Here is a 17,559-nt window from a genome sequence, read left to right as displayed (position 1 = left end):
GTAGTGGGATGGAAATGGGAGGGGACTGGGAGAGACTGGGAGGCAGTGGGATGGAAATGGGAAGGGACTGGGAGAGACTGGGAGGCAGTGGGATGGAAATGGGAGGGGACTGGTAGAGACTGGGAGGCAGTGGGATGGAAATGGGAAGGGACTGGGAGAGACTGGGAGGCAGTGGGATGGAAATGGGAGGGGACTGGGGGGAGCTGGGAGGCAGTGGGATGGAAATGGGAGGGGACTGGGAGAGACTGGGAGGCAGTGGGATGGAAATGGGAGGGGACTGGGTGGGCTTGGGAGGGAAGTGGTCCCAAACTGGGACAAACTGGGCCCAAACTGGTAAGAACTGGGCCCAAAGTGCACACCAAGTGGGGGAATTGGGCCCAGCGCAGCCAATGGGAGCGCTTCCCGCCTAAGCCCCGCTGGCCAATCAGAGCGCAGCCTGGCTTTCCCGCTCTTTCCCCTCACAGCGCCAGGGAGGGAGGGAGGGAGACAAAATGGTGGCAGGGGACACAATGGCGGCTCCCAGTTCAGCTCCCAGTGCTTCCAGGATGGCTCCCAGTGCTTCCCAGATGGCTCCCAGTGCCTCCAGGTACGAATCCCAGTCTCAACAAGTCCCCTCCCAGGCCCATTTTAGACCTCTCTGAATCCTGCCCAGTCCCTCCCAATTCCCTTGCAGTCCCTTCCACTTCCCTCCCTCTGCATCCCAATTCCTCCGCAGTCCCTTCCAGTTTCCTCCCAATCCCTCTCAAATCCCTCCAGTCCCTCCCAGTCCTACCCAGTTCCCTCTCACATCCCTCCTGGCCCATCCCATTTCCATCTCAGTCCCTCCCAGTTCCCTCCCACATCTCCCAGCCTCTCACAAATCCCCTCCAAGTCCCTCCCAGTCTAATCCCAGTTCCTTCTGTTCCTCCTAGATCTCCTTCCAGTCTCTCCCAGTTCCGCTCCCCATCCTGCCCAGTAACCCCCAGATCCTCTCCCAGTCCCTCCCAGTTGCCCCCAAGGGCCTTTCAGTTCCACTCAGTTCCTCCCAGTCTCTCCCAATCCCCAGGCAGTCCCAATCGGTTCCCTCCCTGTGCCTCCCAATTGCCTCACACTCCCTCCCAGTCACTCCCAGTTCCTCTCCAGTCCCCCTCAGTCTCTCCCAGTCCTACCCAGTTCCCTCTCACCTCCCTCTTGGTGCATCCCATTTCTATCCTAGTCCACCTCCAGCCCCTCCAAGTCCTTCCCACATCTCCTCCCAGTCTCGCACAAATCCCCTCCAAGTCCTTCCCAGTCCTGTCCCAGTTCCCTCCATTCTTCCCAGCATATCCCAGTCCCCTTCCAGTCCCTTCCATTCCCTTCCCAGTCCTTCCAAATCCCCTCACAGACTCTTCCAGGCCCCTCTGAGTACCTTTCAGACGCTCCCACTCAACTCCCCCTACCTCCCAGTCCATCCCAGTCACTTCCAATCCCTCCACTCCATCCCATTCCCTCCGAGCCCGTCCCAATGCCCTCCCAGTCTCCTCCCAATCCCTCCCAGTCTATCCCAGTCTCTCCCTATCCCCACACAGTCACAACCAGTTCCCTCCCAGTCTCTACCAATTACCTCCCAGTCCCTGACAATCCCTGACAGTTTGCACCCTGTGCCCTATCCCTGCTGGTCAAACCCAGGTCCATCCCAGTCCCTCCCAGTTCCACTCAGTCAGGCTCCCTGGGAGTGACTGGGAGGGAAATGAGAAGGATTGGGATAGAATTTGGAGGGCCTGGGGGGCAGTGGGATGGAAACGGGAGGGAACTGGGTGGGCTTGGGAGGAAAGTGGTCCCATACTGGGACAAACTGTTCCCAAACTGGTAGGAACTGGGCCCAAAGTGGACACCAAGTGGGGGAATTGGGCCCAGTGCAGCCAATGGGAGCGCTTCCCGCCTAAGCCCCGCTGGCCAATCAGAGCGCAGCCTGGCTTTCCCGCTCTTTCCCCTCACAGCGCCAGGGAGGGAGGGAGAGAGGGAGACAGACAGAATGGTGGCAGGGGACACAATGGCGGCTCCCAGTTCAGCTCCCAGTGCTTCCAGGATGGCTCCCAGTGCCTTCAGGTATGGATCCCAGTCTCAACAAGTCCCCTCCCAGTCCCGTTCTAGACCTATCCGAATCCCTCCAGTCCCTCCCAATTCCCTTGCAGTCACTTCCACTTCCCTCCCTCTGCATCCCAATTCCCTCCACTAACTCCCAAGCCCCTATCCCTCTCTCCCAGGCCCTCCACATCCCCTCCCAGGCCATCCCAGTCCCTCACAATCCCTCCACTCCATCCCTCATCCTTTCCCACTTCCCTCCCACTACCTCTCAGTCCCTCCAAGTCTCCTCCCACGCCTCACCAGTCCCTCCCAATCCCATCCCACTTCCATCAGTCCCTCCCATTCCCCTCCCTGTCCCATCCCAAGACCTCCCAGGCCCATTCCCCTCCCTCACACCTCTCAGGCCCCTTACCAGTCTCACCCAATCCCTCCCAGTCCCACTCACTCCTTCCCAGTCCCCTTCCCACTCCACCCCACTCCCAGTCCATCTCAATGCCCTCCAGTCTCCTCCAAGTCCTTCCCAGTTCCTCTCAATCCCTCCCAGTCCCCTCCCAGACCTTCCCAGTCCCTTCCTGGCCTCTCCCAGTGTTCTCACCAGGTCCATCTCAGTCCCATCCCAGTCTCTCTCAGTCTCTCCCAGTCCAACTCCAGTCCCCTCCCAGTCCTCTATCACTCCCACCCAGCACCCTCCCAATCCTTCCTAGTCCATCCCACTAGCTCCCAAAATATCCCAGTCCCCTTCCAGTCACCTCCCACTCCCTCTCAATCCCCTCCAAGTCCCTTCCAGGTCCTCCAACTACCTTCCCATTCCCCTCCCTGTATGCTCCCTCTGGCCCAGTCCCCTCCAGTCACTCACAATCCATTCCAGATCCCTTCCCATTTCCTCCCAATGCCCTCCTACTCCAGCCCAGTGCATCCCATTCCTCTCCCAATTCCCAACAGTCCTTCCCATTACTCTCCCTGTCCCATTCCCCTCTCTGTCACCTCTCAGTCTCCTTCCCAGTCCCAACCACCCTCTCTCACTCCCCTCCTAGTCCCATCCCAGTTTCACATAATCCAATTCCACTCCTTTCCCAGTACATCCCACTCCCCTCCCAGTCCTTCTCTGTCCCTTCCAGTCCTCTCCCACTGCCCTCCCAGTCCTAATCCAGTCCTTTCCAGGTCCATTCCAGTCCCATCCCAGTCCCAGTCCTCTCCCATTTCCTCTCAATCCACTCCCAGTCCCACCCAGCCTCACCCAATCCTTCCCAGTCCATGCCACTAGCTCCCAGTATATACTACTCCGATTCCAGTCACCTCCCAAGTCCCTCCCAATCCCCAGTCCTCTGCCACTCTGACCCAATCCCCTCCCAGTCCTTTCCAGCTCCATCCCAGTCCCTTCCCAGTCTCTCCCAGTCCCTAGTGCCATTCCAGTCCTCTCCCAGTCACTCACAATCCATTCCAGATCCCTCTCCCTTCCCTCCCAATCCACTCCCACTCCATTCCACTATCTCCCAGTATATCCCAGTCCCCTCCACTAACTCCCATGCCCCTATCCCTCTCTCCCAGGCCCTCCACATCCCCTCCCAGGCCATCCCAGTCCCTCACAATCCCTCCACTCCATCCCTCATCCTTTCCCACTTCCCTCTCAGTCTCCTCCCACTCCTCCCCAGGCCCTCCCAATCCCATCCCACTTCCCAGCTCTCCCTCCCATTCCCCTCCCTGCCTCTCCCACTCACTCACAATCACCCTAGTCTGGAAGGGGACTGGGGCATACTGGGAGACACTGGGAAGGACTGGGAAGGACTGGATTGGGACTGGGACGGTCTGGGAGAGGACTGGGAAGGAATGAGACAGGACTGCGAGGGACTGAGGACTGGGAGGGGACTGGGATGAGTCCTTTCCCAGGCCAACTCCAGTCCCTCACAGTCCTCTCCCATTTCCTCCCAGTCCTCTATCAGTCCCACCCAGCCCCCTCCCAATCCTTCCCAGACCATCCCACTGGCTCCCAGTATATCCCAGGCCCCTCCCACGCCACTCCAACCACCTTTCACGCACTCCCCCTACCTGCCCAGTCCCCTCCCAGTCACTCACAATCCTTTCCAAATCCCCTCCCTGTCCCATCCCAGCACCTCCCAGTCCAATTCCCCTCCCTTGACACCTCTCAGGCCCCTTCCCAGTCCTCTCCCAGTTCAGCTCAATCCTTCCCAGATCCCTTCCCAGCCCATCCTACTCCCTCCCACTCCATCCCACTCCCTCCCCATTCCTCTGAATCCCACCCACTCCCTCCCAACCCCTTCCCAGTCCCTCACTATCCCATTACACTCCTTTCCCACTACATCTCACTGCCCTTCTAGTCCTTTTCAGTCCTTTCCAGTCCTCTCCCTGTCCCAATCCAGTCCTTTCCAGGTCCACCCCAGTCCCCTCCCACTCCCTCCTAGTCCCTTTCCATTGCCATTCCACTCACTCACAATCCATTCCAGATCCATTCCCAATCTCTCCCACTCCATCCCACTATATCCCAGTCCCCTCCACTAACTCCTGAGCCTTTGTCACTCTCTCTCAGGCCCTCCACATCCCCTCCCAGGCCATCCCAGTCCCTCACAATCCCTCCACTCCATCCCTCATCCTTTCCCACTTCCCTCCCACTACCTCTCAGTCCCTCCAAGTCTCCTCCCACGCCTCACCAGTCCCTCCCAATCCCATCCCACTTCCATCAGTCCCTCCCATTCCCCTCCCTGTCCCATCCCAGGGCCTCCCAGGCCCATTCCTCTCCCTCACACCTCTCAGGCCCCTTCCCAGTCTCACCCAATCCCTCCCAGTCCCACTCACTGCTTCCCAGATCCCTTCCCACTCCATCCCACTCCCTCCCAATCCCCTCCCAGTCTCTCACAATCCCATTCCAGTCCTACCCAATCCCTCCCGGTCTCCTTCCAGTCCAAATCAGTCCTTTCCAGGCCTCTCCCAGTCCAAATCCAGTCCTTACCAGCCCCTTCCCACTCCCCTTCCCATCCCTTCCCCTTCCCTCCCAATCCCCTCCCAGTTTCTCTCTGTCCCTCCCAGTCTCACCCAGCCCCCTTCCAATCCTTCCCAGTTCATCCCACTAGCTCCCAGTACATCCCAGTCCCCTCCCAGTCCCTCCCAATGCCTTCCAGGCCTCCCCAACTCACTTTCACATCCTGCCACTACCTTCCCAGTCCCCTCCCACTCCGGCTCAGTCCCCTCCCAGTCACTCACAATCCCTTCCAGATCCCTTCCCATTCCCTCCCAATGCCCTCCCAGTCCACTCTCCTCCCTGACACCTCTCAGGCCCCTTCCCACTCCATCCCACTCCCACTCCATCCCAATGCCCTCCCCGTCTCCTCCCAGTCCTTCCCAGTCCCTTCCTGGCCTCTCCCAGTTCCCGCACAGTCCTCTTCCAGTCCCAATCCAGTTCTTACCAGGTCCATCTCAGTCCCCTTCCAGTCTCTCTCAGTCCCTCCTTGTCCCTTCCCAGTCCAACTCCAGTCTCCTCCCAGTCCTCTCCCATTTCCTCCCAGTCCTCTATCACTCCCAGCCAGTCCCATCCCAATCCTTCCCAGTCCATCCCACTAGCTCCCAGAATATCCCAGTCCCCTTCCAGTCACCTCCCACTCCCTCCTAATCCCCTCCCAGTCACTCACAATTCATTCCAGATCCCGTTCCATTCCATCTCATTCCTCTCCCACTTCCCATCAGTCCCTCCCATTCCCCTCCCTGTCCCAATCTCAGCACCTCCCAGTCCCATTCCCCTCCCTGACACCTCTAAGGCCCCTCCCACTTTAGCTCAGTCCTTCCCAGATCCCTTCCCAGTCCATCTCACTCCCTCCCACTCCTTCCCCGTTCCTCTGAATCCCACCCACTCCCTCCCAGTCCCATCCCACTCTCTCACAATCCCATTCCACTCCTTTCCCAGTACATCCCACTCCACACCCAGACCTTTTCAGTCTCTTCCAATCCTCTCCCATTTCCCTCCCAGTCCTCTCCCAGTCCCAATCCAGTCCTTTCCACGTCCATCCCAGTCCCTTCCCAGTCTCTCTTAGTCTCTCCCAGTCCCTAGTGCCATTCCAGTCCTCTCCCAGTCACTCACAATCCATTCCAAACCCCTCTCCATTCCCTCCCAATCCACTCCCACTCCATTCCACTATCTTCCAGTATATCCCAGTCTCCTCCACTAACTCCCAAGCCCCTATCCCTCTCTCCCTCCACATCCCCTCCCAGGCCATCCCAGTCCCTCCCAATCCCTCCACTCCATCCCTGATCCCTGGGGGGCTGGTCCTGAACTGGGACACACTGTTCCCAAACTGGGGGGGCTGGTCCCAAACTGGGACGCACTGTTCCCAAACTGGGGGGGACTGGTCCCAAACTGGGGGGCCTGGTCCCAAACTGGGGGGGACTGGTCCCAAACTGGGGGGGACTGGTCCCAAACTGGGGGGCTGGCCCAGCGCAGCCAATGGGAGCGCTGCTGCCCGAGCCCCACTGGCCAATCAGAGCGTGGCCTGGCCCTCCTGCTCTGTCAGCGCCGGGAGGGAGGGAGGGAGGGGGGAGGGAGACCAAACGGCAGCAGGGGCACAGAGGAGGCTCCCAGCGCCCCCAGAGCAGCTCCCAGCGCCTCCAGGTAAGATTCCCAGTCCCATCAACCCCCCTCCCAGTCCCTCCCAGTTCCCTTCCAGACCTCTCCAAATCCTTCCCAGTCCCTCCCAATTCCTCTGCAGTGCCTCCCAGTTCCCTCCCAGACCTCTCCCAGCCCCTCTCTAATCCCATCCCTGTCCCTGCCCAATCCTGCTCCAGTCTCTCCCAGACCCCCTCTCAATCCCTCCCAATCCATCCCAGTTCCTACTGGGATCGCTTTCAGTTCCCATCCAGGCCCTTCCCATGCCCTCCCCTTCCAGTCCTTTCCCAGTACAACTCACAGTCCTCACCCAGTCCCAATCCAGTCCTTACCAGGTCCATCCCAGTCCTCTCCCATTTCCACCCAATCCCCTATCAGTCCCATCCAGCCCCCTCCAAATCCTTCCCAGTCCATCCCACTAGCTCCCAGTACATCCCAGTCCCCTCCCAGTTCATTCCAGGCCCTTCCAACTACCTTTCAGACCCTCCCAGTCCCTTTTCATTCCCTTCCCAGTCCCTACTAAGTCTCCTCCCTCTCCCGCCCAGTCCCCTCCCACTCACTCACAATCCATTCCAGATCCCTTTCCATTCCCCTCCCTGTCCCCTCCCACTCCCTGTCAGTCAATCCCATTCCCCTCCCTGTCCCCTCCCACTCCCTGTCAGTCAATCCCATTCCCCTCCCTGTCCGCTCCCACTCCCTGTCAGTCAATCCCATTCCCCTCCCTGTCCCCTCCCACTCCCTGTCAGTCAATCCCATTCCCCTCCCTGTCCCCACCCACTCCCTGTCAGTCAATCCCTTTCCCCTCCCTGTCCCCACCCACTCCCTGTCAGTCAATCCCTTTCCCCTCCCTGTCCCCACCCACTCCCTGTCAGTCAATCCCATTCCCACCCAGTCCTGTCCCAGTTCACTCCATTCTTCCCAGCATATGCCAGTCCCCTTCCAGTCCCTTCCATTCCCTTCCCAGTCCTTCCAAATCCCCTCACAGACTCTTCCAGGCCCCTCCGAGTACCTTTCAGACGTTTCCACTCCCCTCCCCCTACCTCCCAGTCCATCCCAGTCACTTCCAATCCCTCCACTCCATCCCTGATCCCTTCCCACTCCATCCAATTCCACTCCTTTCCCAGTACATCCCACCCCCCCCTCCTAGTCCTTCTCTGTCCCTTCCAGTCCTCTCCCATTGCCCTCCCAGTCCTAATCCAGTACTTTCCAGTCCCATCCCAGTCCCAGTCCTCTCCCATTTCCTCTCAATCCACTCCCAGTCCCACCCAGCCTCACCCAATCCTTCCTAGTCCATCCCACTAGCTCCCAGTATGTCCCGCTCCCCTTCCACTCACCTCCCAAGTCCCTCCCAGTCCCCAGGCCCCTCCCAGTCACTCACAATCCATTCCAGATCCCTTCCCATTCCCTCCCAATCACTCCCATTCCTCTCCCACTTCCCACCAGTCATTCCCATTCCCCTCCCTGTCCCATCCCAGCACCTCTCAGTCCCATTCCCAATCCTCTCCCACTTTTGCTCAGTCCTTACCAGATCCCTTCCCAGTCCATCCTACTCCCTCCCACTCCATCCCTCCTAATTCCTCTGAATTCCACCCACTCCCTCCAAATCCCCTCCCAGTCTCTCACAATCTCATTCCTCTCCTTTCCCAGTACATCCCACTCCCCACCCAGTCCTCTCTCAGTCCTTTCCAATCCTCTCCCATTTCGCTCCCAGTCCCAATCCAGTCCTTTCCAGGCCCATGCCACTCCTCTCCCAGTCTCTCCCAGTCCCCAGTGCCATTCCCAGTACATCCCAGTCCCCTCCCAATGCCTTCCAGGCCACCCCAAAGACCTTTCACATCCTCCCACTACCTTCCCAGGCCCCTCCCAGTCACTCACAATCCATTCCAGATCCCTCTCCATTCCCTCCCAATCCACACCCAATCTATTCCACTATCTCCCAGTATACCCCAGTCCCCTCCACTAACTCCCATGCCCCTATCCCTCTCTCCCAGGCCCTCCACATCCCCTCCCAGGCCATCCCAGTCCCTCACAATCCCTCCACTCCATCCCTCATCCTTTCCCACTTCCCTCTCAGTCTCCTCCCACTCCTCCCCAGGCCCTCCCAATCCCATCCCACTTCCCAGCTCTCCCTCCCATTCCCCTCCCTGCCTCTCCCACTCACTCACAATCACCCTAGTCTGGAAGGGGACTGGGGCATACTGGGAGACACTGGGAAGGACTGGATTGGGACTGGGACGGTCTGCGAGAGGACTGGGAAGGAATGGGACAGGACTGCGAGGGACTGAGGACTGGGAGGGGACTGGGATGAGTCCTTTCCCAGGCCAACTCCAGTCCCTCACAGTCCTCTCCCATTTCCTCCCAGTCCTCTATCAGTCCCACTCAGCCCCCTCCCAATCCTTCCCAGACCATCCCACTGGCTCCCAGTATATCCCAGGCCCCTCCCACGCCACTCCAACTACCTTTCACACACTCCCCCTACCTGCCCAGTCCCCTCCCAGTCACTCACAATCCTTTCCAAATCCCCTCCCTGTCCCATCCCAGCACCTCCCAGTCCAATTCCCCTCCCTGACACCTCTCAGGCCCCTTCCCAGTCCTCTCCCAGTTCAGCTCAGTCCTTCCCAGATCCCTTCCCACTCCCTCCCCGTTCCTCTGAATCCCACCCACTCACTCCCAATCCCTTCCCAGTCTCTCACAATCCCATTCCAGTCCGACCCAATCCCTCCTGGTCTCCTTCCAGTCTTCCTCAGTCCTTTCCAGGCCTCTCCCAATCCAAATCCAGTCCTTACCAGCCCCTTCCCACTCCCCTTCCCATCCCTTCCCCTTCCCTCCCAATCCCCTCCCAGTCTCTCTCTGTCCCTCCCAGTCTGATCCCATTTCCTCCCAATCCCCTCCCAGTCTCACCCAGCCCCCTTCCAATCCTTCCCAGTCCATCCCACTCGCTCCCAGTACATCCCAGTCCCCTCCCAATGCCTTCCAGGCCACCCCAAAGACCTTTCACATCCTCCCACTACCTTCCTAGGCCCCTCCCAGTCACTCACAATCCATTCCAGATCCCTTCCCATTCCCTCCCAATGCCCTCCCAGGTCACTCCTCCCTGACACCTCTCAGGCCCCTTCCCACTCCATCCCACTCCCACTCCATCCCAATGCCCTCCCAGTCTCCTCCAAGTCCTTCCCAGTTCCTCTCAATCCCTCCCACTCCCCCTCCCAGTCCCTTCCTGTCCTCTCCCAGTTCCCTCACAGTCCTCTCCCAGTCCCAATCCAGTCCTTATCAGATCCATCTCAGTCCCCTCCCAGTCTCTCTCAGTCCCTCCCGGTCCCGTCCCGTCCCAGTCCAACTCCAGTCCCGTCCCAGTCCTCTATCACTCCCACCCAGCCCCATCCCAATCCTTCCCAGTCCATCCCACTAGCTCCCACAATATCCCAGTCCCCTTCCAGTCACCTCCCACTCCCTCCTAATCCCCTCCCTGTCCCCAGTCCCCTCCCAGTCACTCACAATTCATTCCAGATCCCTTTCCCTTCCCTCCCAATCCCCTTCCACTCCCTCCCATTCCATTTCATTCCTCTCCCACTTCCCAGTAGTCCCTCCCATTCCCCTCCCTGTCCCATCCCAGCAACTCCCAGTCCAATTCCCCTCCCTGACACCTCTCAGGCCCCCTCCCATTCCTCTCCCAGTTCAGCTCAGTCCTTCCCAGATCTCTTCCCAGTCCATCTCACTCCCTCCCACTCATCCCACTCCTTCCCCGTGCCTCTGAATCCCACCCACTCCCTCCCAAACCCCTCCCAGTCCCATCCCACTCTCTCACAATCCCATTTCACTCCTTTCCCAGTACATACCACTCTGCACCCAGTTCTTTTCAGTCCCTTCCAATCCTCTCCCAGTTCCCTCCCAGTCCTCTCCCAGTCCCAATCCAATCTTTCCAGGTCCATCCCAGTCCCCTACCAGTCACCTCCCACTCCCTCCTAATCCCCTCCCTGTCCCCAGTCCTCTCCCAGTCACACACAATCCATTCCAGATCCCTCTCCATTCCCTCCCAATCCACTCCCAATCTATTCCACTATCTCCCAGTATACCCCAGTCCCCTCCACTAACTCCCATGCCCCTATCCCTCTCTCCCAGGCCCTCCACATCCCCTCCCAGGCCATCCCAGTCCCTCACAATCCCTCCACTCCATCCCTCATCCTTTCCCACTTCCCTCTCAGTCTCCTCCCACTCCTCCCCAGTCCCTCCCAATCCCATCCCACTTCCCAGCTCTCCCTCCCATTCCCCTCCCTGCCTCTCCCACTCACTCACAATCACCCTAGTCTGGAAGGGGACTGGGGCATACTGGGAGACACTGGGAAGGACTGGGAAGGACTGGATTAGGACGGTCTGGGAGAGGACTGGAAGGAATGGGACAGGACTGCGAGGGACTGAGGACTGGGAGGGGACTAGGATGAGTCCTTTCCCAGTCCAACTCCAGTCCCTCACAGTCCTCTCCCATTTCCTCCCAGTCCTCTATCAGTCCCACCCAGCCCCCTCCCAATCCTTCCCAGACCATCCCACTGGCTCCCAGTATATCCCAGGCCCCTCCCACGCCACTCCAACTACCTTTCACACACTCCCCCTACCTGCCCAGTCCCCTCCCAGTCACTCACAATCCTTTCCAAATCCCCTCCCTGTCCCATCCCAGTACCTCCCAGTCCAATTCCCCTCCCTGACACCTCTCAGGCTCCCTCCCATTCCTCTCCCAGTTCACCTCAGTCCTTCCCAGATCCCTTCCCAGCCCATCCTACTCCATCCCACTCCATCCCACTCCCTTCCCGTTCCTCTGAATCCCACCCACTCACTCCCAACCCCTTCCCAGTCCCTCACTATCCCATTACACTCCTTTCCCACTACATCCCACTGCCCTCCCAGTCCTTTTCAGTCTTCTCCCAGTCCCAATCCAGTCCTTTCCAGCTCCATCCCAGTCCCCTCCCGCTCTGTCAGTCCCTCCTAGTCCCTTTCTATTGCCATTCCACTCACTCACAATCCATTCCAGATCCATTCCCAATCTCTCCCACTCCATCCCCCTATCTCCCAGTATATCCCAGTCCCCTCCACTAACTCCCAAGCCCCTATCACTCTCTCCCAGGCCCTCCACATCCCCTCCCAGGCCATCCCAGTCCCTCACAATCCCTCCACTCCATCCCTCATCCTTTCCCACTTCCCTCCCACTACCTCTCAGTCCCTCCAAGTCTCCTCCCACGCCTCACCAGTCCCTCCCAATCCCATCCCACTTCCATCAGTCCCTCCCATTCCCCTCCCTGTCCCATCCCATGACCTCCCAGGCCCATTCCTCTCCCTCACACCTCTCAGGCCCCTTCCCAGTCTCACCCAATCCCTCCCAGACCCACTCACTCCTTCCCAGATCCCTTCCCACTCCATCCCACCCCCTCCCAATCCCCTCACAGTCTCTCACAATCCCATTCCAGTCCTACCCAATCCCTCCTGGTCTCCTTCCAGTCCTCCTCAGTCCTTTCCAGGCCTCTCCCAAACCAAATCCAGTCCTTACCAGCCCCTTCCCACTCCCCTTCCCATCCCTCCCAATCCCCTCCCAGTCTCACCCAGCCCCCTTCCAATCCTTCCCAGTCCATCCCACTCACTCCCAGTACATCCCAGTCCCCTCCCAGGCCACCCCAAAGACCTTTCACACCCTCCCACTACCTTCCCAGTCCCCTCCCAGTCACTCACAATTCATTCCAGATCCCTTCCCATTCCCTCTCAATGCCCTCCCAGGCCACTCTCCTCCCTGACACCGCTCAGGCCCCTTCCCACTCCATCCCAATGCCCTCCCAGTCTCCTCCAAGTCCTTCTCAGTTCCTCTCAATCCCTCCCAGTCCCTTCCTGGCCTCTCCCAGTTCCCTCACAGTCCTCTCCCAGTCCAGTACTTACCAGGTCCATCTCAGTCCCCTCCCAGTCTCTCTCAGTCCCGCCCAGTCCCTTCCCAGTCCAACTCCAGTCCTGTCCCAGTCCTCTATCATTCCCACCCAGCCCCATCCCAATCCTTCCCAGTCCATCCCACTAGCTCCCACAATATCCCAGTCCCCTTCCAGTCACCTCCCACTCCCTCCTAATCCCCTCCCTGTCCCCAGTCCCCTCCCAATCACTCACAATTCATTCCAGATCCCTTTCCCTTCCCTCCCAATCCCCTTCCACGCCCCTCCCATTCCATTTCATTCCTCTCCCACTTCCCAGCAGTCCCTCCCATTCCCCTCCCTGTCCCATCCCAGCAACTCCCAGTCCCATTCCCCTCCCTGACACCTCTCAGGCTCCTTCCCAGTCCTCTCCCAGTTCACCTCAGTCCTTCCCAGATCCCTTCCCAGTCCATCTCACTCCCTCCCACTCATCCCACTCCTTCCCCGTGCCTCTGAATCCCACCCACTCCCTCCCAAACCCCTCCCAGTCCCATCCCACTCTCTCACAATCCCATTCCACTCCTTTCCCAGTACATCCCACTCCGCACCCAGTTCTTTTCAGTCCCTTCCAATCCTCTCCCAGTTCCCTCCCAGTCCCAATCCAATCTTTCCAGGTCCATCCCAGTCCCCTACCAGTCACCTCCCACTCCCTCCTAATCCCCTCCCTGTCCCCAGTCCTCTCCCAGTCACACACAATCCATTCCAGATCCCTCTCCATTCCCTCCCAATCCACTCCCAATCTATTCCACTATCTCCCAGTATACCCCAGTCCCCTCCACTAACTCCCATGCCCCTATCCCTCTCTCCCAGGCCCTCCACATCCCCTCCCAGGCCATCCCAGTCCCTCACAATCCCTCCACTCCATCCCTCATCCTTTCCCACTTCCCTCTCAGTCTCCTCCCACTCCTCCCCAGTCCCTCCCAATCCCATCCCACTTCCCAGCTCTCCCTCCCATTCCCCTCCCTGCCTCTCCCACTCACTCACAATCACCCTAGTCTGGAAGGGGACTGGGGCATACTGGGAGACACTGGGAAGGACTGGATTGGGACTGGGACGGTCTGCGAGAGGACTGGGAAGGAATGGGACAGGACTGCGAGGGACTGAGGACTGGGAGGGGACTGGGATGAGTCCTTTCCCAGGCCAACTCCAGTCCCTCACAGTCCTCTCCCATTTCCTCCCAGTCCTCTATCAGTCCCACCCAGCCCCCTCCCAATCCTTCCCAGACCATCCCACTGGCTCCCAGTATATCCCAGGCCCCTCCCACGCCACTCCAACTACCTTTCACACACTCCCCCTACCTGCCCAGTCCCCTCCCAGTCACTCACAATCCTTTCCAAATCCCCTCCCTGTCCCATCCCAGCACCTCCCAGTCCAATTCCCCTCCCTGACACCTCTCAGGCCCCTTCCCAGTCCTCTCCCAGTTCAGCTCAGTCCTTCCCAGATCCCTTCCCACTCCCTCCCCGTTCCTCTGAATCCCACCCACTCACTCCCAATCCCTTCCCAGTCTCTCACAATCCCATTCCAGTCCGACCCAATCCCTCCTGGTCTCCTTCCAGTCTTCCTCAGTCCTTTCCAGGCCTCTCCCAATCCAAATCCAGTCCTTACCAGCCCCTTCCCACTCCCCTTCCCATCCCTTCCCCTTCCCTCCCAATCCCCTCCCAGTCTCTCTCTGTCCCTCCCAGTCTGATCCCATTTCCTCCCAATCCCCTCCCAGTCTCACCCAGCCCCCTTCCAATCCTTCCCAGTCCATCCCACTCGCTCCCAGTACATCCCAGTCCCCTCTCAATGCCTTCCAGGCCACCCCAAAGACCTTTCACACCCTCCCACTACCTTCCCAGTCCCCTCCCAGTCACTCACAATCCATTCCAGATCCCTTCCCATTCCCTCCCAATGCCCTCCCAGGTCACTCCTCCCTGACACCTCTCAGGCCCCTTCCCACTCCATCCCACTCCCACTCCATCCCAATGCCCTCCCAGTCTCCTCCAAGTCCTTCCCAGTTCCTCTCAATCCCTCCCACTCCCCCTCCCAGTCCCTTCCTGTCCTCTCCCAGTTCCCTCACAGTCCTCTCCCAGTCCCAATCCAGTCCTTATCAGATCCATCTCAGTCCCCTCCCAGTCTCTCTCAGTCCCTCCCGGTCCCGTCCCAGTCCAACTCCAGTCCCGTCCCAGTCCTCTATCACTCCCACCCAGCCCCATCCCAATCCTTCCCAGTCCATCCCACTAGCTCCCACAATATCCCAGTCCCCTTCCAGTCACCTCCCACTCCCTCCTAATCCTCTCCCTGTCCCCAGTCCCCTCCCAGTCACTCACAATTCATTCCAGATCCCTTTCCCTTCCCTCCCAATCCCCTTCCACTCCCTCCCATTCCATTTCATTCCTCTCCCACTTCCCAGTAGTCCCTCCCATTCCCCTCCCTGTCCCATCCCAGCAACTCCCAGTCCCATTCCCCTCCCTGACACCTCTCAGGCCCCCTCCCATTCCTCTCCCAGTTCAGCTCAGTCATTCCCAGATCCCTTCCCAGTCCATCTCACTCATCCCACTCCTTCCCCGTGCCTCTGAATCCCACCCACTCCCTCCCAGTCCCATCCCACTCTCTCACAATCCCATTCCACTCCTTTCCCAGTACATCCCACTCCACATCCAGTTCTTTTCAGTCCCTTCCAATCCACTCCCATTTCCCTCCCAGTCCCAATCCAGTCCTTTCCAGGTCCATCCAAGTCCCCTCTCAGTCTCTCCCAGCCCCTAGTGCTACCAGTCACCTCCCACTCCCTACTAATCCCCTCCCTGTCCCCAGTCCTCTCCCAGTCACTCACAATCCATTCCAGATCCCTCTCCATTCCCTCCCAATCCTCACCCACTCCATTCCACTATCTCCCAGTATATCCCAGTTCCCTCCACTAACTCCCAAGCCTCTATCGCTCTCTCCCTCCACATCCCCTCCCAGGCCATCCCAGTCCCTCCCAATCCCTCCACTCCATCCCTGATCCCTTCCCGCTCCATCCCATTCCCTCCCAGTCCATCCCAATGCCCTCCCAGCCTCCTCCCAATCCCTCCCAGTCTCTCCCAATCCCCACACAGTCACAACGAGTTCCCTCCCAGTCCCTGACAATCCCTCACAGTCTGCACCCTGTGCCCCATCCCTGCCCGTCACACCCAGTTCCATCCCAGTCCCTCCCAGTTCCTCCCAGTCAGGCTCCCTGGGAGGGGCTGGGAGGGAAATGAGAAGGATTGGGATAGAATTTGGAGGGCCTGGGAAGTTGTGGGATGGAAATGGGAGGGGACTGGGCGGGGGACTGGGAAGGAAGTGGGAGGCATTGGGAGGGAGTAGGAGAGAACTGTTAGGGACTGGGAGCGAGTTGGGAGGGAACTGGGAGGTACTGGAAAGGGATTTGGAGGGACTGGGAGGGGAGGGCTGGGGACTGGAACAGAAGTGGTAGGGACTGGGACAGACTGGGAGGGGACATGAAGGTGTGTTGGGGGTACTGGATGGAATTGGGAAGCACTGGGATGGGACTGGGCAGGAACTGCGAGGAAACTGGGAGGGTGTGGGAGGGAACCGGCAAAGACTGGGAGGGACTGGAGGGGACTGGGAAGAACTGGATGGGGAGTGGGAGGGACTGGAACAGAAGTGGGAGGGGAATGGAAGGGACTGGGAGGGAACTGGACCCCAACTGGGGCAAACTGGGCCCAAACTGGGACACACTCAACCCAAACTGCAGGGGAGCGGTCGCAGACTGGGGGGGTCTGGTCCCAAACTGGGGCACACTGGAACAAAACTGGGGGGGGACTGGTCCCGAACTGGGACGCACTGTTCCCAAATTGGGGGGGGGCTGGTCCCAAACTGGGACGCACTGTTCCTAAACTGGGGGGGACTGGTCCCGAACTGGGATGCACTGTTCCCAAACTGGGGGGACTGGTCCCAAACCGGGACACACTGGAACAAAAACTGGGGGGGGCTGGTCCCGAACTGGGACGCACTGTTCCCAAATTGGGGGGGGGCTGGTCCCAAACTGGGACGCACTGTTCCTAAACTGGGGGGGACTGGTCCCGAACTGGGATGCACTGGTCCCGAACTGGGGCGCACTGGTCCCGAACTGGGGCGCACTGGTCCCGAACTGGGGCGCACTGGTCCCGAACTGGGAGGGGCTGGGCCCGAACTGGGAGGGGCTGGGCCCGAACTGGGAGGGGCTGGGCCCGAACTGGGGCGGGCTGGTCCCAAACTGGGGGGGGCTGGTCCCAAACTGGGGGGGGCTGGTCCCAAACTGGAGGGGCTGGTCCCAAACTGGGGCACACTGTTCCCAAACTGGGGGGGCTGGTCCCAAACTGGGGCACACTGTTCCCAAACTGGGGGGGCTGGTCCCGAACTGGGGCACACTGGTCCCAAACTGGGGGACTGGTCCCAAACTGGGACGCACTGTTCCCAAACTGGGGGGGACTGGTCCCGAACTGGGACGCACTGTTCCCAAACTGGGGGGCTGGCCCAGCGCAGCCAATGGGAGCGCTGCTGCCCGAGCCCCACTGGCCAATCAGAGCGTGGCTCTGGCCCTCCTGCTCTGTCAGCGCCGGGAGGGAGGGAGGGAGGGGGGAGGGAGACCAAACGGCAGCAAGGGCACAGAGGAGGCTCCCAGCGCCCCCAGAGCAGCTCCCAGCGCCTCCAGGTAAGATTCCCAGTCCCATCAAGCCCCCTCCCAGTCCCTCCCAATTCCTCTGCAGTGCCTTCCAGTTCCCTCCCAGACCTCTCCCAGCCCCTCTCTAATCCCATCCCAGTCCCTGCCCAATCCTGCTCCAGTCTCTCCCAGACCACCTCCCAATCCCTCCAAGTCTGTCCCAGTTCTTCCTAGGAGCACTTTCAGTTCCCATCCAGACCCCTTCCAAGCCCTCCCATTCCAGTACAACCCAGTCCTCACCCAGTCCCAATCCAGTCCTTACCAGGTCCATCCCAGTCTCCTTTCAGTCTCTCTCTGTC

The 17,559-nt window shown here is 59.6% G+C and overlaps 1 protein-coding gene across 20 annotated transcripts in view; it reads right to left on the bottom strand.

Moving 5' to 3' along the window:
* LOC135185778 (protein disulfide-isomerase TMX3-like) overlaps nucleotides 1–17,559 on the bottom strand; it is a 75,037-nt gene that overhangs the window by 44,485 nt on the left and 12,993 nt on the right. The gene's annotated exons all lie outside the window — the stretch shown is intronic.

The sequence above is a fragment of the Pogoniulus pusillus genome, chromosome 23 (assembly GCF_015220805.1).
Source record: "Pogoniulus pusillus isolate bPogPus1 chromosome 23, bPogPus1.pri, whole genome shotgun sequence".
Classification (NCBI taxonomy): Eukaryota; Metazoa; Chordata; class Aves; order Piciformes; family Lybiidae; genus Pogoniulus; species Pogoniulus pusillus.
Note: the sequence above shows the minus strand (reverse complement) of the source record. Positions and strands in the feature narration are given on the sequence as shown.